General features: G+C 43.3%; 1 protein-coding gene across 19 annotated transcripts in view; it reads left to right on the top strand.

Annotated features, from left to right (window-relative positions):
• The window catches only part of PALM2AKAP2 (PALM2 and AKAP2 fusion), a 527,870-nt gene that overhangs the window by 252,536 nt on the left and 253,483 nt on the right, over nucleotides 1-21,851 (top strand).

The raw sequence follows: 21,851 nt of genomic DNA on the forward strand, positions 1-21,851 counted from the left end.
CCCTCCTCCCTCCCTTCACCTCCGACAGGCCCCAGTGCGTGTCGTTCCCTTCTATGTGTCCCTGTGTTCCCATCATTAGTTTCCCCTTATAAGTGAGAACATGCAATCTTTGGTTTTCTGTTCCAGTGCTAGTTTGCTAAGGATAATGGCCTCTACCTCTATCCATGTCCCTGCAAAGGACATGATCTCATCCTTTTTTGTGGCTGCAAAGAGTACTACTTATTGCATTGGGCTGTAATACAGCACCGTGATGGCTTCATGGGCCCGTGAGGTGTTGTGAGCAGCTCACCCCTTCAGTAAGTGCTCCCTTTTGAGTTCTCATATTAGCTCTCATCTTTTTCCTCCTTCAGGTCAGGCTGTTAGCTGTTATTGCTGCTGTAGTGGGTCTGTTTTCAAATTTGCTATATATGGTCAATTTGAAATGGGAAAACTGTAGTCAACAGTCTTGGGATTGAAATGAAGAGTGCAGAATTGCTGAGTGAGAGCACCTCGGTAGGTTATGTGCCTGTGCTCTAAAGGTACACTTTGTATTGTCTACTTTCACTGCTCAGAGCGTGGTTTCTTTACGGTTCTCAACCAGGATCTGATCGTTTCAATCTGGGAGATAAGCAACCTGTCTGTGGCCAATGGGTGGCCAGGCTCGCACAGGAGCAATAATGTAGGTTTCTTTTTGGGAGCTCTAGCCACCCCAGGTCCCAGGATGCCTAGCCAGAGAGGTATGAGATAGGGATGGAAGGTGGTAAGCGTAGATGCCTTAGAACCAAATCTATCCCTCCAATTCATCCCACCAAATTCTGCCTGAAATCTCACTGTCTGGAGCTTTATCTCTGTCTCCTGAGCTTATGAACTCTTTTAAAATCCAAAGGGTAATAGCTAAAGTGCTACCAGCCATTCATACCTAACAGCAAATGAAGACTCTGAGGGCACCTGAAACAGTGTCGCTAAAGGGAAAAGCAAGCCGAGTAAATCCCAAAGGCACATTTCAGACTGTGTCCCAACTTTGCTTAGGCCCTCATGTGTCTTAAAGCGCTTTCACAACAGCTTGGCTAAACATTGCTTGTGAAGGAAATTGGCCGAGAAAAAGTTTGGAGGGCTTGTGTATACATATACATATGTATACTCACACATCCCCGTGTATGCACATGCTTTTTCTTAGAATACAAAGAATAAAGGCTAAACTGTTACCAACCATTTATATCATATACATGTATACCCTATGCATATATATAGCTAGAGTAGGTGTTATTATAGGCAGAAGGCAGAAAGGATTTGGAAAATAGGATAAAATTAGTTACATTACCTTATCTATTTTTCTTTCTGTTTCTTTTTTTTTTTTTTTAAGAGATGAGGTCTCACTCTGCTGTCCATGCTGGACTGCAGTGGTACAATCACAGCTCACTGCAGCCTCAAACTCCTGGGCTTAAGCTATCCTCCTGCCTCAACTTCTCAGATATCTGAGAATATAAGCTCATACCACTGTGTCTGGCAATTTTTTTTTTAATTTTTGGTACAGACAGGGTCTCACTATGTTGCTTAGGCTGGTCTTGAACTCCTGGCTTCAAGTGATCCTTCCCTCTTGGCCTCCCAAAGTGTTGGGGTTACAGGCGTGAACCACCTTGTTCATCCTTTTCTGTTCTTCTTAAATAGCATTGGGAAACATAGTTTTCCAATCAAATTGACAGTTTAACCTTGGCTTGACTGCAAATATATTGTTATTATGGTCTAATAGGTGATAACTCACACTTGCAGAATGAGCCATTGCACGTGGAGGCTAGAGTCTTAAACTGAGACTCAGTTTTGGGCTAAATTGACCACTGGAATGAGGTGTTGAGAGTCAGGGGATGATTTATTGTTCAGCTGGCCATGATCATACTCAGAAAAAAATTTTGAAAGTTCTTTTTATCCTTTAAGTCAACGGAATAAAGAGCTCAATCAATGTTTGTAGGCAGTCTCACCCTTTTAGAGCTATAAAGTTCTGTTTATCCTTTAAGTCAATGGAATAAAGGGCTCACTCAATGTATGCAGGCAGTCTTGCCCATTTAGAGCTAGAATCCCAAGCCAGAGGAAGGAAATCACAATAGCCTCAAGGGGTGTGTGGTGAGGCCTGGAATCAGGGGCCATTTCTTCTGTCCTAGTCATGACTTTGGGCCAAATGGGCACTAGACATGTGCTGTGGTGAGCTATGCTCCCTGGAGCTTCTTTCTATAGGAGCAGAACTATGGTGAGCATCGTTTCCTCTGCAGGGCCTCCTGAGGGGGCAGTTTCTTCCTACCCTGGAATTCAGTTTCTGCTTCCCCTCATCTCACTGGCATCTTCTCTACCACAATGTTTATTAATGTCTTTAATCTTCAGTCCCGTGGGAAGAAGAGCTGTTATCTCTCTTCCCATAAAGGACACTCAGTCACCTAAGACATTTCACTGTAGTCGAACACAGTTTAGTTCTCGTTCACAGAATGACATCTGAATAGTTCTAAAGGCTCATTGCAAACATGAGCACGCTACAGTGTTACAAAGTCCCTGTGGATTGGCAGGCATGGCTCTGATGATAGGGCTGAGCTCACCTAAGTGATTTTAAACTGAGTATTGCCTAAGTCCACTCTTGTTTACCCTGTGCTAACAGGCTAACCATGACACTGTCTCTTCCTGGCAATGGGAGAGGTACAAGAGGGCTGAGCAGAAACAAGGCCTAGGCTCGCAGAACTGCCCATAAGCCATCTGCCAAACCAAGTCAGTGACCAAGCCCAGCACCAAGGGAGGAGACCAACCAACTTTTAGTGGAAGGAACACACATCAGAGAAGGGTGAAGAATGGGGAAGAATAATTCAGTCTTCCAGGAGCATGACTGTCGAATTGAAAATTGCAAGTGTTCAGGAAAGTGGACTGGCATTAGGGAAACTACAGAAAAGCCATTTTAAAAGAAACAGGACTGGCCGGGCGTGGTGGCTCACATCTGTAATCCCAGCACTTTGGGAGGCAAAGGAAGGTGGATCACCTGAGGTCAGGAGTTCAAGACCAGCCTGGTCAACATGGCAAAACCGCATCTCTACTAAAAATACAAAAATTAGACCAGCTTGGTGACAGACACCGGTAATTCCAGCTACTCAGGAGGTTGAGGTGCGAGATTTGCTTGAACCTGAAAGGCGGAGGTTGCCGTGAGCTGAGATCATGCCATTGCACTCCAGCCTGGGCAACAGAGTGAGACTACATCTCAAAAAATCAAAATTAAAATAAAGAGGACTAACTAAAACAATGTAAGAATGCAGAGAGAAAGGAAGAAGAGAGTAAGAGAGAATATGAGTGACTTCAAGATCAAATTTACAATCTGATCTTTATATAATAGGAATCTTGAAAACTATAAGATCAGATGCAGAACCATTAAACAAAGGAATTTTACTCAAAGCAAAATATTAATCTGTAGATGTTTAGATTTGGGCAGACTAGTCTAAGTCACCCCAGCAATCAATTAGATTCTCCTAAGGAGATACATGAACTGTTTGCAAACTGTGAAGTATATTAGTACAGTTGTATCCTGAATGCAGTTTCATCCTTGTTGAACTAAGAAGAGCTTGAAGACACTGAAGGAGGAATAGAGAATAGTAACCAAAGTACAAGGAACATTTCTACCAAGAAAGATGAAGGGAAATTGGGTCATTTAGTTTAGAAGATGAAAAGATAATGGTACCATAACTTAGAATTTCAAGTGTATGTAGGATTAGGCCATGTCTTAATTCTTTATGTGTAGGCCATTTTGAATATGACAAATACTTCAAATAAAGCATGCAAATTAGACATATGTCTATTTCCCTAGGTACCTCCTAGAAGAAAGAACATTATCACCTTGTAATTCTGATTCTATGATTCTTTACAGTGCCAATATCTGTACAAGAAGTTCCAGGTTTGCAGACATGTTTTCTTCCAAAATGTTATTTATAAATTGGTAGTGGTTTGGAAGGACCAATGTTGTTTTTCTGCCAGAATTATTTTATGTGGTGCTTAGCTTTTGAAGGCAGCCCACAAAGAAGGAAGGAAGGATGGAAAAATGTAACCAGCATATTAAACCCTGGGCATTAGAATCACTTGGGAAAGTTTTAAAAAGTAAGAATTACCAAGGCTCATTCTAGGAAATTTGGATTTAGTGACCCCAGTAAGGAGCCCTGGAATCTGCGCTTCTTTAAAGGGTGTTCCAGATCATTCTGTTGTATGGTCAGGTTCCAGATGATTTGCTGTAAGTGGAAAAAAGGAAAGATCATAAATGAAATCCTACTTCCATACCTAGAAACCCCCCAAGGAGAGTGGGAAGTAAATCACGTTTCTAAGAAAATTGGCTTCACACACAAGGATGAAAGACAACCCTGGCTCTTGATTTCAGACTGCTTCTGAGCCTTCCTGCTTTCACTCAAGGAAATTTGAAACATGCATTAGAGCTTCCTGCTGGTGAGAGTAGCTCTGGCTTAGAGATCAGGTCTCTCCTCCATAGGCCCCACAGTGGAGCCAAGCTTTCATTTGAAGTTGATGAGAAACAGCCTTGGTTTACCAGGCTAAAGCTGATACAGGTCAGGAAAACTGCCAACTTTCCCAAAGGCCAGAAAATTCTACCATTCTTCCAAGATTTCTGGCTAAAATTCAAAGTAATGTGGCCTTGAAGGTGTGATACCAAAGCAGCTGCCAAGGAAGAGGAAAACCCGGTGGCGACAGTGGACAAATAGATCATCATTCTTTTGCATAGCTTTTCCCTGGGTAATGTCAGGATTATATTTTTGGCTCCTTGGAAACCAGAATTAAAATAGGCTAAATAAGATTGGAATTGTTGAAAGCAAAATCTGTAGACGTTTCCTTTTTTAAAATGTTTGAATGTCCACATCTTCTGTATGCTTTGCTTCTTGTTGGGGTGACATATCGAGAGAGCCCGAGATTGTTTCTGGCTTGAGCCCATTGCCAGCCATTGTGCATGCCACTACTGTGTGCGGTGAGTCCCCAGAAGCCACATGTGGACCTTGGATTGATGCTCTTGGAAATTTTAGGTGGTTAGATCCACACTAGCCCTTCATGTCTGCCCCAAGCATTAAGTCTTGTTACTTGCCTTGTGACTTTCCCACTTAAGATTCTCTTTCATTTCATTGGGTTTTACTAAAGTGTTTGAAATACAGGGTTTTAAACTTCCTTTTATTAGTGAGAGATAGGGGGATAATTTCTCTCCCAATCCTATCAGTTGGGGGAAGACCAACCCCAGTGAAGACGAGAAGCTTCATGGAGTACTAAGTGAGAATGGGATGAGCTGTCACAAAGCTGGGGTGTTAATTCAAACTCTGCTCATCATTTGCTGGCTGACCTTGGGCAGGGCTTTCCCTCTCTCCAGTCTCAGTTTCCTCCGATCTGCAGTGAGTGATCTCTTAGGATCTTCCAGCTCTGGTATTCTGATTTTGTCTAATTTGAGGAGGTGGTTAGAGATCTTTTTTCAACAATGTACCTGTGCAGAGAAATGTTACTGTTATAGAAGGAAGTAGTTTTGGAAACAGATCAGAGTGGAGGTAAGAAGTTAAGTTCTCAAAAAACAAAAGCCCTAGGTATAAGTAACTGACTCATCACAAAGATGACTAATTCATCTAAACAGCTATCTGTTCTAAAATATGTCACATCAAATATTCATTGAATAAAATATTGAAGTCTCAGTTGCTAAGCTAGAGAGGGCCAAGCAGCTTAAAAAAAAATCAGAATACAAGTGTACTTTTCATTTCTGCATTGGACCTATGATTCTCTGAGTACCCGTGTGGGTCTCTGGTAAGTATCAGAGTTCACTTAATTTTCCACATTGTTAGGAGGCTCAAAGCGGGAGACATAGAGACATCAGGCATAAGCATGTGTATGTTATTAAGCATCTGGATGTTATGTTGTGGGGTTTGGCAACTAAGAAGACGACAGTTATTTACAACGATTCTAGAAAAGGCAACCACTGAAACATTCATTGAAATCACAAAGGACGCTTGCTTGAGATTCATTGTGTTCTTCACATTTGCTATTTTTAACTCCGTGATTCACTGTTCTTTTGAGCAGGGAGGGGAGCACTCCACAGTGGCATTCCATATCTGTGCATTCCCAGACTGGGTCCCCATCCCACATTCAGCCACATTTGACAGTGCAGCCCAATCTTTGCTTCCATTCTTTTGTTTCCTTCCAAAACAAAACTATATATGCTACGTATACAGTAAACTATATAGTAGTGTCGTTATATTGTGATATTGTGTAATATTTCCTGGTTTCTCACTCCCTTCTGGATAGTGGCCTAGCTTTTCTGCCTTTATTTAATTCATTAGTTTTCTAATTTAAGCATCATAATACTCCCATGAAGTAGTCATGATGATGATGATGATGGTGGGACAAGAAAAAGGCATAAGAGGTGAAGTAACTTGCTAAATGTTGCCTTGGGAGACAAAAATCACTCCGAGTTGAGAAGTACTGCTCAAAAGCCTGACATTATGTTTGTTGATACTAAGGTGAAAATCTCACCACCAAGTAGTTTCAGGATACAGAACCCTAAATCTAATCTGTGAAGATAACATTAGTGATTCTCAGTGCAAAATGACAAAAAAAGTTCAATGGAAGAAGATACAAGATGAATTAAAAAATAATAAGTGAAAGAGCAAGTATTTGAACTCAACTCTACCTAATTCTAAAGCATGTCTTCAAAAATCCCAACAGAAGTTTTTGTTTTAAGCTAAAAAATTTTGAGACCTCTGATATTGAATGAAATTTCACTGACATTCACCTCATGATGTAGGAAGAAGGACAGGTAATGTGATTCTCCCTCCTCAACCTCCACGCACGCTGCTTCAGGACGAAGTGTATATCAGACGTACCACACCCTGGAGGTGCTGGTCTTCAGCCTATTGTGGGTGGTCATCGTGATAGTGAGACTGCCCCCTTCAGGTTCTTTCATGAAGTGCAGGTTTCATTATAGGCTTGGCTCCGTTCTGTCTCTTTAGGAAGAAGCCCTTTGTTCCTGATTGCACTTTCTAGCCTGTGTACAGTCTAAACCTCTGCTGGAAACCGTGTGTGCTTCTGAAAAGGGCTCCAGCATAGCAAACTCACTAGCAACCTGGACCTCAGAGCTTGACCAAACTTGGTTGGAGTCCTAGTACTGCATTTACAAGTTGTTTGATCTTGGACAAGCCATGTTAACTCTCTGGACTTAAGTGCCCTCGCCTGTACATTGGGGAAAACTGTACCCTCCTTGCAGTGCTGTTGTAATATGTAAAGGCGAGATGTGTTTGTGAAGTGCCACAAACAGCAAGCTGTCAATAAGAATAGTGCTGTTGGCTGGGTGTGGTGGCTCACGTCTGTAATCCCAGCACTTTGGGAGGCCGAGACAGGTGGATCACCTGAGCCAGGAGTTTGACACCAGCCTGGTCAATGCGGTGAAACCCCATCTCTACTAAAAATACAAAAAATTAGCTGGACGTGGTGGCAGGCACTTCCTAGCTACTTGGAAGGCTGAGGCAAGAGAATCACTTGAACCTGAGAGGCAGAGGTTGCAGTGAGCCACGATCACGCGACTGCACTCCAGCCTGGGCAACAAGAGTGAAAAAACTCCATCTCAAAAAAAAAAAAAAAGTATAGTTCTGTTGTTATTGTTGTTTCTTTCATTCCTGTTTCTTAACAGCAGTGCTATTGACACTTAGGGCTGTGCTGAGTGGCTTTCTTGAGTATTACAAGGTATTTAGTAGCATCCCTGGCCTCTGCCTACTGGTTTCCAGGGGCACCATCACCCTCTCCAAATCATGATAATAAAATGTGTCTCCAGATGTTGTTGGATGTTGCCTTGGGGGACAAAATCACTCTGAGAATTACTGCTCAAAAGCCTGGCATTGTGTATATTGATACTGAGATGAAAATCTCACCACCGAGTAGTTTCAGAATACAGAACCCTAAAAAGATTTATAAAGAGATGCTCAGTGCAAAATGATGGCATTTCAGTTGCTTGAAAATATAGGGCTTCTCCTAAGCACTGAGCCATGAAAATCTGTTCAGAATTAAAAAGAAATAGTTGCTTTTTTGGTTTTTGCATTCAATATTGTGCTGCTTTTACAAAGGCAATGATTTTATGACAGTTCATAAAACCATAAGAATCTTAGCGTATGCATAACTGATATGTGGATCAACTCCTATCTGATTCTTGAATTTGCAATGAACGTAATGAGTGGGAGTCAAAAAACAGTCTCTCTCCAAAGCCTGAAAGTGACAGGAAACTCATTTACTTGCAAAATAAAACCCAAGTCTGTACTGAAACAACTCTCATTATTGCAGAGGATCTACCTTTGGGGTGAAAGTTTTGTTCCCTGCAGCTCCCACCCTCTCTCTGGTCCTTGCCGTATTCTCCAAGAGCGCAGAAAAAGCCCTCTTCACTGACTGAGAAAATCTAGATGCTTAGGGTTTGTGGTCAGCTTTGGAAGCTGGCACAGGTAAGGAAGGAAACACTCTTAAATTGCAGTCCAGCATTTCAACATTTCAAGTGTGTTTCTTAGCAACAGTAGCAGAAGGTCTGCCAGATATACCCAAGTCATCGTGCCTCACTCAGGTTGTGTAGGATTCATTATAATCACCTCATTATTGGTCTGGTAAATTGGGTTTAAAGTGCCCAGAACTATGAAAATAGTAGGAGAATTTTTTTCCATACACTGAGGCCATGTAAGAGTCATATTTGGGAAATGCATGCATTTTCTAGCCATCAGAACAATTGCTGCAATTGAAGGAATTCTGCAAAGTCAACTTTTTTAGTAGCCAATTCCAGGCTTTTTGGCCTATGGTTGCCACGCCCCAAGTTTTCTCTCTACAAAAAACTTTGATAATAATCTTTTTCCAATTTTAGGTCACCTTGCATAGCCCCTCTAAATTGCAATGTGGCCATTTCCAACCCCTCTACATTCTTGATGGAATGGAAACACCAAGCCTCCTGTTGCCATACTTTTCCACAGTTTTCATGAATTATGCATTTTGAAGGCAGCAGACAAGATGGTGTCTCCATTTTTTCCAGCAGGGAGGTCTTATTTGGTACTGCCATTTCAAGCGCCCTGGAGCCAAGATGATCTCTTGAGCACAACCCCCACTTGGTGTTTTCCCTCATTCACTGTATAGGCCACAGGGAAGAGTACTGTGGGACCTGAGGCTGCTTGATGCTTGTCAAGCCCTGCCTCCTCCAGCCTTCCCAGCTTCTCTTTCCCTCAGGTCTAGGCTTGGAGCCCTCCAGGCCAGTGAATGGGTGATAAAATATGCAGATCATCTCTGATTATGGGGTTTAGGTCCTTTAGCAAACTCATGCAAGGATGCTAGAAAAAATACTCCTCTTCCTTCTATCCTAAAAGCAACTTCTGACATCAGGAATTCCTTTGGATCTCTCACCCACAGGTATAAACCGTAACAGTGGGAAATTCGAGCCAGTGAGAGGAAAGGGCTACACTAAGAGATGACTTAGGTGTTAGTTTGATCAGGAGAGGTCTGCCTACATCCTAGTTCCCGTCCTTGTTTTCAGAAACTCTTTTTAGCATACTTGGAGTACATGTTCAGTTAAACTTACAAAATGAAGAATCAAGGAATGGAGGCCTAAGTGTGACTCACCTGAGGCCACAGGCAGAGTGAGGAGACGCCAGTGTGCTTCTCACGGAAGCATCTCCCGCATCTCCGCCAAGCCTCTATCTCCTTTGAAACAGAATCTCTAATGGAATAAATCACTCCAGGGATCCTAGAGTCTTGTGTTTGTTCCTCCCGTGCAGAAAGGCAAAGGGAAAAACTAAGTATTATCTGAATGCCACCTAGAGCACAGAGAATACCTGTGAAGTTACAGGGACATTCAGCCAGCAAAGAGTGTCCCCCTGGCCAGGGTACCTGGAGGAAGGCTTTGAAGCATTACCGTGCTGTGCAGCATGGGGCTGCCAGCTTGACCAGATTCTAGCTGGAAGAACCAGGCGCCTTTAAAGACCAGTAGCATTCAGGGCCTTTGCTCGGCTACATGGCTCCTTTGGGCAATTAGAAAATGCAGTTGCACAGTGTAGGCAACAGTTAGAAAGCCACTGGCTGGACTTCAGCTCCCTTTATTCTCTAGGCCGGCATCTTGGGCAACAGCAATCTATACAGGCACGCACCATGGCCCTGCTGGCTTCCTGGCCTCCATGTGCCTCCTCCTTGTTGGTCATTAAGGTTTTGCCATTCCCCTCCCCCACTCCACCCGCCATTATTAAGTAATGTCATTTACTGAGGAGATGGAGATGAAGATTTTTACAGGTCGCAGGGGAAAAATGACAAGTCACCCATAATTTTTTGTGCATGTGTGAGACAGTCTCACTCACTCTGTCATCAGGCTGGAGTGCATTGGCACAACCTCAGTTCACTGCAGCCTTCATCTCCCAGGTTCAAGCGCCCCTAAGTAAATGGGATTATAGGAGTGTACCACTGCGCCAAGCTAATTTTTGTATTTTTAGTAGAGACGAGGGTCCCACCATGTTGGCCAAGCTGGTCTTGAACTCTTTACCTCAGCTATCTGCCCACCTTGGCCTCCCAAAGTGCTGGGATTACAGCTGTGAGCCCCATGTCTGGCCATCACCCACCAATTTTTAAATGGTGGGATGGCTCCCATGATGGATGTTAGGAAAGGGTCTCTGGGTCCATGTAAAAGGGAGTGATCATTGCCACTCAGTCCAGGTAAAACTCCCTTTTTTGGGAGTCCCCTTCACCTTCTTTCACCTGGATGGAGGGTGAAGACAATGTGGTTTGCATTGTTAGGTAAATGTTTCCTTATCATTTTTCGTTATATGTTAGGTTTACATTCTGTTCATCTCCCTAAGATGACATCCCAAGGATGTAAACTCCACTGGAGTAAGGACTGTCTTGATTACCTACTATATTAGTTTCCTGAGACTGATGGAACAAATTTCTACATACTTTGTGGCTTAAAACAGTTCCAGGGGCCAGAAGTCCAAAATCAAGATACTGGCAGGGCTGTGCTTTCTCCCGAGGGTCTGGGGCAAATCCTTCCTTGCCTCTCATGGCTCTTAGTGGGTCCAGGCATTCCTTGGACCTGGGTCCAGCCACATTCCTTATGGCTGTGTCACTCTAATCTTTGCCTTTGTTTTCACATGGGCTTCTCTTCTTCTACGTCTTCTCCTTTCTCTCTTATAGAGACCCCTGTCATTGGATCTAGGGCCTTCCTAGATAATTCAGGGTGATCTATCTCAAGATCCTTAAATTAATTACAACCACACAGACCCTTTTATCCACATAAGGTCATATTCGTAGGTTCTGGGAGTTAGGATGTGGACATATCTTTTTGGGGCTCTCATTCAGCATACTATATCTGAGTGCCTAGATTATACCTTGCACCTAGAAGGTTGCTCAATAAATAGTTTTCAATTTAATTTATCTGTATCAGTCTTAGTTCATCCATAGGATTGCCGTGAGGTTCAGAAATCATCATTTATATCCAGTGACAGTGTAAGATAATGGTTAAGGGCATGAACATCTGCGTAATACTTGCTGGGTTCAAGTCCAGAATCTCTGCTTACTGCTGTATAATTTGAGGCAAGTTCTTTAGCCTCCCTCTACTTCAGTTTCTTCTTCTGTAAATAATAATAATAATGAGATCAACTTTATTTTGGAGTAGTGACTATTAAGTCAATATATGCAAAGTGCCCAGAACTGTCTTGGACTTGGCGCCCAATAGCTTTTGGATTTTATTATAAAAATAAAAGTGATATGACAATGTACAGTATATAAACAATCTTAAATTGTTTAATTTTTATCAGACTCCCTCTCCACTTTCAGAAACAGCTGAGAGGGCTGTCACTGCCCTGCGATTAGCATGGCATTCCAGAACTCAGCTGCAGCTGGGCATTCAGGTCCAAGGGTGCCTTGGAAGGGTACCCCTCACCTCTGTGGGCCAGGGAAGAGGAAGGCAGGGAGGCTAGGAGCATAGCACTGAAAGAGGAGTGGCCACTGCCTTACAAGGCCAAGAAGCATGTCATCTCCGGGCAACTGTCAGGTTCTTTCCTGCCCAGGAAACAGCTCAAATCTGTCTGTTTGCCCCCTACCCCCAGGCCTTCAGCATGAATTCCAGGACTGCTGGGCTTGCCCAGGGCCTGTCAGCTAAAGTAGAGGATGAAAAAGAACAAATCCAAAGGCAGAAGAAATAGGATAATGTGATAGATGAATTTGAGAAGAAACCAGACCAATTGTGGGCAGACCAACTTGAATAAGGTGAGAGGCTAGAGTAATCTCAGCAGGATTGGTTTGTTTGTTTTGTTTTGTTTTTGAGACAGTCTCACTCTGTCGCCCAGGCTGGAGTGCATTGGTGCTGATCTTAGCTCGCTGCAACCTCCGCCTTCTGGGTTCAAGTGAATCTCTCAGGCCTCAGCCTCCAGAGTAGGTGGGATTACAGTTGTGTGTTACCACACCCACCTAATTTGTGTATTAACGCCATAGAGGTGGGGTTTCACAATGTTGGCCAGGGTGGTCTTGAACTCCTGACCTCAAGTGATCTACTGACCTCAGCCTCCTAAAGTGCTGGGATTACAGGCATAAGGACCATACCCAACCATCTTAGCAGGTTGTTTTAAAAAATGTTTAGCTTTCTAATGAGAACACATGGATGAGATGAGAACATGTGGACACATCGAGGGGAGGGCACAACAAACACTGGAGCCTGTCAAGGGGGTTGGGAGAGGGTGATCATCAAGAAGAACAGCGATACCTAGGAGGAAGGTTGATCTGTGCAGCAAACCACCATGGCACGTGTCCACCTATATAACAAACCTGCACATCCTGCACATGTACCCCAGAATTTAAAATAAAAGTTGAAGAAATAAAGTTCACTCTTCTGCTTTCCAGTTGCTTATTTAAAAAAAAAAAAAAATGCATCTGGCTGCATACCATGGCTCACGCCTGTTATCCCAGCACTTTGGGAGGCCGAGGTGGGTGGATTGCCTGAGGTCAGGAGTTTGAGACCAGCCTGGCCAATATGGTGAAACTCCATCTCTACTAAAAATATGAAAAATTAGCTGGGCCTGTAATCTCAGCTACTTGGGAGGCTGAGGCAGGGAGAATTGCTTGAACACAGGAGGCAGAGGTTGCAATGAGCCAAGACTGCACCACTGCACTCCAGTCTGGGCAACAGATTGAGGCACCATCTCAAAATATAAATAAGTAAATAAAATGCATCTAAGTTGTCTGAGTGATGCCCTGCTCAAGTCCATAGGGGACTTGCTTTATTACAGAAAAATGGCCAAACCCAGTAATATTCAGTGTATGGTCCAGGGACTGCTTCTGGTCAGGCAACTGTTTATTACCATTCTGTGACAAAGACAGAAATTGTCAGTAGGGTGTTTAGAAACTTTTATAGCAATATGCTAGTCCAGTGGATGATGGGTGGACTCATCTTATTGAATACTGAATAGGGTGGAGACAGGTTTGAGTGTCATTGCACTCACGTGGTGAGCTGCATGTGTCATGGCTGAGTGCTAGTATTGGTCTGTGATGGATTGAGATGAGACCCTTGTCACGACCATAAAATTTTGAGCAGCATTGCTGCAAGCCAAATGCCAACGATGATTATGTGCCCTAAGGCCATACTTTTTTGCCTACATTTTTTTAAACAGAGACACAGCCTCGCTATGTTGCCCAGGCTGGTCTTGAACTCCTAGGCTCAAGCAATCCTCCCATCTCGGCTTCCCAAAGTGCTGGGATTATAAGCATGAGTCACTGTGCCAAGCCTGCCTAAATGTCTAAATCTTGTCATTACCACCATTTGCAACATTTACCTTTAGATCTAGAAAAGAACTTGGAGTTTTTTTACTAGGCCTATCCCTACACCACTTACCATCTTAGAAATGAAGAACCTGAGGCCAGGCCAGGCCACAGGACCCTCAGAATGATGCAGCCTGTCAGTGATCTTCCTGGCACAAAACCTGGTGTTCTTTGAAGGTACGATGCTTTTCCTGTAACTAATGCAAAAGCAAATCTCAGCCCGTGACAAGGAATCACAGATTTCGAATGAGTGCCCTCTGAATGATGGGTTTCCTTGAAAGCAGCTGTTTCATCAACATGACTTCGGGGGGCATCTCAGGCCTTCCATGCAATGGAGTCTGCTGGTTGCAGGGCTGCTCTGTTAAGCAAAGGATGGGAATCTAAGGTACTGACATTTTCATGTTAGCCACACAGATGTCTTGGTTCATAACCTTGAGAAAATCAGTTAATGTCCCAGCTGAATCTGTAAATAGGAACGAGAATATGATTTGCTGTCTCTGGGGACATCCTAAGAATTTTTGTCAGGCTAGAAGAGGAGGCCTGGAGAGATTTATATGTATGATCTGGAAGAGCAGAAGTCAAACTTGGCTTTTCATTCTGTAAGATCCGCTATGGTTAAAATATGGTCAGAGGGTTCATTCAGCCCCCTACTTCAGGTTGAACTATACTTACTTTCTCTAGCTTTTAAAGAAGGAAGGGAGACTCTGTAAATGAGTGGCTTTTCTTCTAGTCAGTGCTGTCTTATGCTATGACAATATTGTATTAGTCTGTTACATACATGAGACTGAATAATTTATAAAGGAAAGAGGTTTAATTGACTCACAGTTTAGCATGGCTGGAGAGTCCTCAAGAAACTTACAATCATGACACAAGGGGTAGCAAACACATCCTTCTTCACATGGCAGCAGCAAGAAGAAGCGGCAAGGAGAAGCACCGAGCGTAAAGAGGAATCTCCTTATGGCTCATGCCTGTAATCCCAGCACTTTGGGTGGGAGGCCGAGGCAGGTGGGTCACTTGAGGTCAGGAGTTTGAGAGCAGCCTGGCCAACATGGTGAAACCCCATCTCTACTAAAAGTACAAAAAATTAACTGGGCGTGGTGGCAAGCACCTATAATCCCAGCTACTCGGGAGGCTGAGGCAGCAAAACTATTTGAACCTGGGAGGTGGAGGTTACAGTGATCCAAGATCATGCCATTGCACTCCAGCCTGGGCAACAAGGGTGAAACTCCATCTCAAAAAGGAAAAGAAATCATCAGAGCTCATGAGAACTCACTCCCTATTACAAAAGCAGCATGAGGGTAACTGCTCCCATGATTCAATTACCTCCCTCCAGGTCCCTCCTACAACACATGGGGATTATGGAAGCTACAATTCAAGATGAGATTTGGGTGGGGACACAATGAAACCATATCAGATATTAATGGAGTCTGGCAGGGAGGAAGCATGGCTTCATACTGGCAGTGAGTCAGAAGGGGCATCTTCATATTTCAAGCACTTAGCTTCCAAGTGTGTCCTGTGTGCAGTGGAGTCAGATGCAGCTCTAATAAAGAACATTATTCAGAAGAGGCATGGTGGCTCATGACTATAGTCCCTGTGAGTTGGCAACCTGAGGTGTGACAATTGCTTGAGTCCAGGAGTTCAAGACCAGCCTGGGCAACATAGTGACACCTCATCTCTACAAAAAATACAAAAATTAGCCAAGCATGATGGTGCATGCCTGTAGTCCCAGCTACTCGAGAGGCTTAAGCATGAGGATCCCTTAAGCCCAGGAGTTTGAGTCTACATTGAGCTGTGATCATGCCAGTGTCCATCTAGACAACAGAGCTAGACCCTATCTCCAAAACACAATTAATTCTTTAATTAAAATGTTCAAAAGAACTCAGATGCCCCTCAGGCTTCTCTTCAGATGGCAAAATCTCACTGGTTTTTGTAAGGGTTATTGTCTTGTGAGGTTTATTGCCGAGTTTAAAATGAGGAAACTGAGGCCTGCATGAGAACAATTAGATGCGAACTTATTCGGCTCCCAGGCAAGGTTCTGTGGTCCTGGGGAAAGAGGCCAGAGAAGTCACGCCTGAAGCCTCTCAGGCATGGGATTTTATAGGGAGTGAAGGCATTTGATTGGCTGTGGAGAAACAGGACGTGGACGGCACAAGCTGCTATTGGTAGGTAGGCGGGATTTCCAGTGAGAGGGCTAGGTGCCGAGTGCAGAGCTTAGTGTTGAGTGCAGAGGGGATTTCCAAGGCAGAGCTAGATGATGGGCATATTCTGGTGACATAATTTTCTGGTGGGGAGAGGGATGGGCATGGCTGAGCTCCCCGCGAGGCAACTAGCCTTACAGTTTTCAAATATCGTAACTGAAATTTTTAGTTCCAACTATCTTTTGCTTCATCTGGTAATTAATTCCAGGGTTTATTATTTTATTTTATTGCCTCTGTTTAGATGTGAATCCCATGCTAGGTAACAAATTATGGTAACAGGAAAATGTGGATTTTTCCATAAAGTTTAAATATTCACCACTCAACCTTTAAGCAGAAAGCTCTGGGACCAACCTAGCATGCGTGTAGAGTGAAGGGTTAAGAATGAGCATTCTTCGCTTCATCACTTCTGTGGCCTCCAACTAGTTAGTTAAGATTTTGTGCCTCATTTTCCTCATCTGAAAAATGGAAATAATCGTAATGTACACTTTGGGGGTTGCTGTGGGGCACAAATGAGCTAACATATGTAAACTGCTTAAAATAGTATTTGGTAATGATGATAGCTGCTGTTACTACGTGACCCAAATCCTATATTTGCTTCAAGCAAATGGAGTGATTCTCAGACCAAATTTTTTCACTATCTATTTATTAGAAGGAGGTTTAATATAATTCTGAATTATGCCACAAATCCTATTTACTTCATTCAATGTAAGAAACAAGTATCTATTGACAATTGTTTTGAGACGGGCAGGATTCCAACTCACACTGTTAGAAATGACGTTTGTGTCTCACGTTGTTCATCTCCTCCCACCAAGACTCCACCGTTTCTCAATCAGCTCGTTCAGTCGGACTGGAGGTAGAGAAGCCCACTCACCATTTAGATTAATTTTTTTTATCATCAGCATGGGAGGATTTGCATTAAACAAATTGCAGGTAATCACATTAGCAAACCAATAAGACTTACACTTAAAGAGGGCAAAAAAAAAATTTACTTAAGTACACTATGAAATCTATTTGTGGGTTTCTCTCTTCTCAAACAAGAATTAATCAGAAAATAAGGTGTTTTTTTTTTTTAAGATTTTGAACAAAAGATCACATAATACCTATTTGCCTTGCCACGGTTGTACTCTTCACACCTGCTCCAGGTTATAGCAACATCAAGGTCAAGCTCCCAATAGTTCACAAGACTTCACTTGTGTATAAACATGCGCTTACGCACTTCCATCTTTCCGAATTTTCTCTCCAGACTGTTTTACAGAATAAGGAAGCAGATCTCAAAAGACCTCTCTCAGCCATTTGAAAACACATTTTTTTTCAGAGTGCTAAATTCATGCTTCTTCTTTTATGTGTGTTAGAAATAAACATATAAATAATAAACAGTCTTGCCTGGACTGGTTCATGCTCACATTCATAGGAGCTGCATGTCCTTGGTTGGGACATACTCACCATGGTTTGTTGAATTATTGCACTTTTAAGAATCAATCTGAAGATTAAAATTAGGAGTCTAGGTAAAAACAAATCTCTATACTTCGTGAAGATCTTAGGAATTTCGAACTGATTTTGGAACAGCCATTTGTTAAAAAACACTTTCCCATCTTCAAACTCCACTGACTCCATTTATCTTTTTCACTAACTCTCCCTTCCTTCTTCCTCCCCGCCCCTTGCATTAGGAGCAGTGTCTCCACCTCCCATTCACTCTTCTACACCTGCCAAATCACCAATGACTATTTAGGAACTAAGTGCAAAGGAGACTTCTAAACACTCACTTTCGTCAACTGCTGAATGCTCCCTATTTCTTCTTGAAACACGCTCTTTTCTCTTTTACTTGAGATGACACTATCCCTCCTCTGTCCATCTGGGAAATGTTGGTGCTTTGAGGTTCTAGACTTGGGGCTCTTTTCTTCACTTCTCCCATTCTCTAAATGACATTGTCTGTTCCCATGGCCTCTGAAATATAGGCATTCTTTTATCTAATTTTTTCTCTTGACCTACCCATACAGCCAACTGCCCCCCAACCATATCCATTTGGATTCCCCCCAGACACCTAAAACTCAGCATGCTAAAAGTTTATTAATCATTACTTTCTCTAACTGATTCTTTTTCATTGATTCTTCATCTCATTGAAAAGCATCAGTGTACACCCAGTTGCCCAAGTCTGAAATCAGGACATTGTCCTTGATTCTTTTCACCCTTTCGACTCCTATATCTAGTCAGTAATTTTGTATTGTACAAGGTTTCTTGAATCTTTCTACACTTTTTCCTCCCACTTCCATGACCCTAGTCCAGGCCACCTTCTTACCTAGTCTCCCTTCCCTTGGAGTTGTGTCCTTCTGACCTAACCTCAGCCACCCAGCAGAAATATCTTTCATATTTCATATTTGACAATGCTCTCTTCAACTTCAAACCTTTACTTGTTTTCCTTGGACTATAAAGTTCAACTTCCTAATAGGCTTAGAAAGCCTTTTGCGGTATGACCTCCTCTTGTTGGTCTTGTCTCCCATAATTGTGTCTTCCCATTGCCGGCCACCCCAGTAACTACCTGAAGTTCCCTGGATGTACCAAGCTCTCTCTGTGTTCCGTTTTCTGGATCTGCTGCCCCTTCTCCCAGGAACATTCTTCTGTGGCTCTTTATATGGTTAACTCCTACAGAGCCATCAAGTCTCAGCTGAGATACCACTTTCCCTGAGCCCTGAACCCTGGTTTAATGTTCCCTGTGGGTGTTTTTACCTTAGAGCTCACTGCGTCATAGTACATAGGACGCTGTTTTCTCTCCCCATCCTCCTCTAGCCTCAGCTCCCTAGGGGTAAAGACACTACAGTGTTCACCCTTGTATTCCAGATCTTAGTACACTTCCAGGCACAATGGGTTTTCATACATATTTACATTAAGAAGGGAGAAAATAATGTCAAAAGTACAGATGGCACACCCATGGATAGTCTGGATATAAATGCTTGTAATATTTCTCTCTGTAAGCATTTCCAGTGGGGAGTTCAGCTTTTGTCTCAATTACTCTGACTGGCATGCAATCATGACATGAAACTAAAGGGAGGAGACTGTTTTCTTGGCATTTACCTAGAAGTATAGATAAGTACTGCCACGAACACATACTCTTGCTAACAATTCTTGCTGTAAAGTGGTTGATGTCACATCCACTTGAATCAAGATGATTAAGTAGGTATCCACTGGGCATCATGAGTAAAAGTGGCAAAGTGCTGGCGTTTAGAAAATAAGTAAAACCTTCTCCCTTGCTCTTACAGATTTGACAGTCTAGGCACCCAATAGATGTATACCACAAGTGCTGGTAGATGTCATACTTGTCCTCAAGATAGTAGAAATTCAAGAAAGACATGACCGTGGAGGACCTTAGGATTGGGGCTTTTACCCCAGTAGTGTTTGGCTGAGATCAATCTTTCTAAAATGTATTCATCATTCAATCAAATGCTTCTGCTGGAGGCCAAGCATAATTAGAGATACAGAGATGAAAATGACAGTCATTACCCTCACGAGACCTATAATCTACCCAATAATAATGGGAGACAAGTCTTTAGAGTTGTTTAATTTGGAGTTTCCAGAGCTTTCCTGGAGCTTCTGGACTGATGTTTCTATTGCACTTGGAGTCCCACCATTTGACAATGGAAGGTCTCCCTCCAAGAAATATTTCTTTCTGCCAAAAGACACTTAACTTTGACTTCAGACAGTACATTCTGGTCTGTATCTAGTATCTTTAATACCTGAATCTTTTAAATCAGTGATGCTCGCCCTTCTGAAAAGTAAAAGATAAATCAAATTCAATATGTCTCAATTAATTGGAAGAGAGTTTCAAGCTCACAGGAAATGAACTAGGAAGGCCACGTTGGGATATGAACTGAATGGTTACCATTGAGATGGAGCAAATGCACCTGGATATCATTAGGTGGAACCAGACTGGAAAATGGAGGTCCTTCCTTGACTTCACTGGGGCTTTGGCCATTTCAGCCTCAAGCAGGATCCCAGCTCCAGCACTGGACTTGAGTTACTGGAGAATGCTGTCATTAGGAAACCATGACCACCTAGGAGTTAGACTGCTCAACAGCAATGTCAGCAGCTTGTCACAGATACTCTATGCAGACCAAGCTCATTTGGCTCTTCCCAGCTCAGCCACCTGTTGTAAACAGCTGAGGGGCCCAGCTCCATGTGGAGGATGTCATTATCACTGGTATGTTCTCTTCCTGGGAGTGGAGGGAAGTGTGGAAACAGAGAGGGCACAGTTGATTCCTGCTTTCACTCAGTCACTCTGACTATTAGAAGAAATAGTCCAGGCCAGGCACTGTGGCTCACGCCTGTAATCCCAGCACTTTGGGAGGCCAAGGCAGGTGGATCACCTGATCAACATGGTGAAACCCTGTCTCTACTAAAAGTACAAAAATTAGCTGGGCATGGTGGCGCATGCCTGTAGTCCCAGCTACTCGGGAGGCTGAGGCAGGAAACTTGCTTGAACCCAGGAGGTGGAGGTTGCAGTGAGCCGAGATCGCACCATTGCACTCCAGCCTGGGAGCAAGAGCAAAAACTCTGTCTCAAAAAAAAAAAGAAGAAGAAGAAGAAACAGTCCAGGCATGGCCAGCCAAAGGGTGGTTCTCCTCAGGATCTTCTGTCTCTTTGAAGACGGGGCAATCTCAGGCCTAACTGGCAGTTCTAGAGAAAAGACAGACTAGCAGGATGGAAACAACTCACGGAGGGCTTTGAATGCCAAGTGGTGGGACTTAGAATTTATCCCAGAGGCCATGGAACACTGTTAGAAGTTTCAGAGGTGTATTGAAGAGAGTGGTGAAGTGAGGATGCTGGTTCAATGTCACAATTAGAGCAAGGGGAGGATGCAGAGAAGTCAAGGGCAGGCTGGGAACCAACTGGGCAGACTGCTAGTTTTGCTTGAATTTGGCAAGATTGGGGAAGACAATCTACTAGCAGAGGATGGATGAGGACACCAGAAGGCAAAGTTGTTCAGAAATCCCAAGATCATCGTGGCTGGGCCAGAGAATGAATATGACAGAAGCAGCGCAGGGCTCTGGAGAGTTCCAGGGAGAGGCATAGCTGCATCCGCTGTCTCCTTTTTTTTTTTTTTTAATGTCAGCAATATCTTGGACCTGAATAGAGTTCTGCCATGGATTAGGGTTTCTCTTTGCCCAAGGTTCCAAAAGACTGAGCAGGATCTTATTACAGATGCAGTGAAAAGCATACGTTTTTCAGTATTAGACTGACCTCATTTGAATCTCAGCCTCACACCTCATGAACTACATGGGGCCTTGGGCAAGCTACTTAACCCATCTGCAAAGTGGGAATTGATGATATGTATCCCATTTGGCTGTTGTAAAGCTTAATCAAGTTAATACATGTAAAATGTCTAATCAGTGCCTAGCACATAGTGAGTTCCCAGCTCCTATAGGGCCCTTTCATCTTTCTCTCCTTAGAGCATCAGAGAGCTTGTTCTCCATGGCTCCTGTTTCTCTCTGGCCAGAGGCAGAGTCTCCATGGAAGCATGGGAGGGATGTAATCAGAATAGCAGCATTCTTTCATTATGAAGTCAATTCAGCCATCCCTCAATTTACTGGGTTCCTGAAAGGCAGTACAGTGAGCCGTCATTGTAATGCACTAAAAGTAGCTGGAGCCTGTAATACCCTGAGGCGGGCAGATCATGAGGTCAAGAGATCAAGAACCATCCTGGCCAAAATAGCGAAACCCCATTTCTACTAAAAATACAAAAATTAGCTCGATGTGGTGGCACACACCTGGAGTCCTAGCCACTTGGGAGGCTAAGGCAGGAGAACTTCTTGAACCTGGGAGGCAGAGGTTGCAGTGGGCCAAGATCGTGCCACTGCACTCCAACCTGGTGACAGA

The sequence above is a fragment of the Callithrix jacchus genome, chromosome 1 (genome assembly GCF_049354715.1).
Source record: "Callithrix jacchus isolate 240 chromosome 1, calJac240_pri, whole genome shotgun sequence".
In the NCBI taxonomy this organism is placed as follows: Eukaryota; Metazoa; Chordata; class Mammalia; order Primates; family Cebidae; genus Callithrix; species Callithrix jacchus.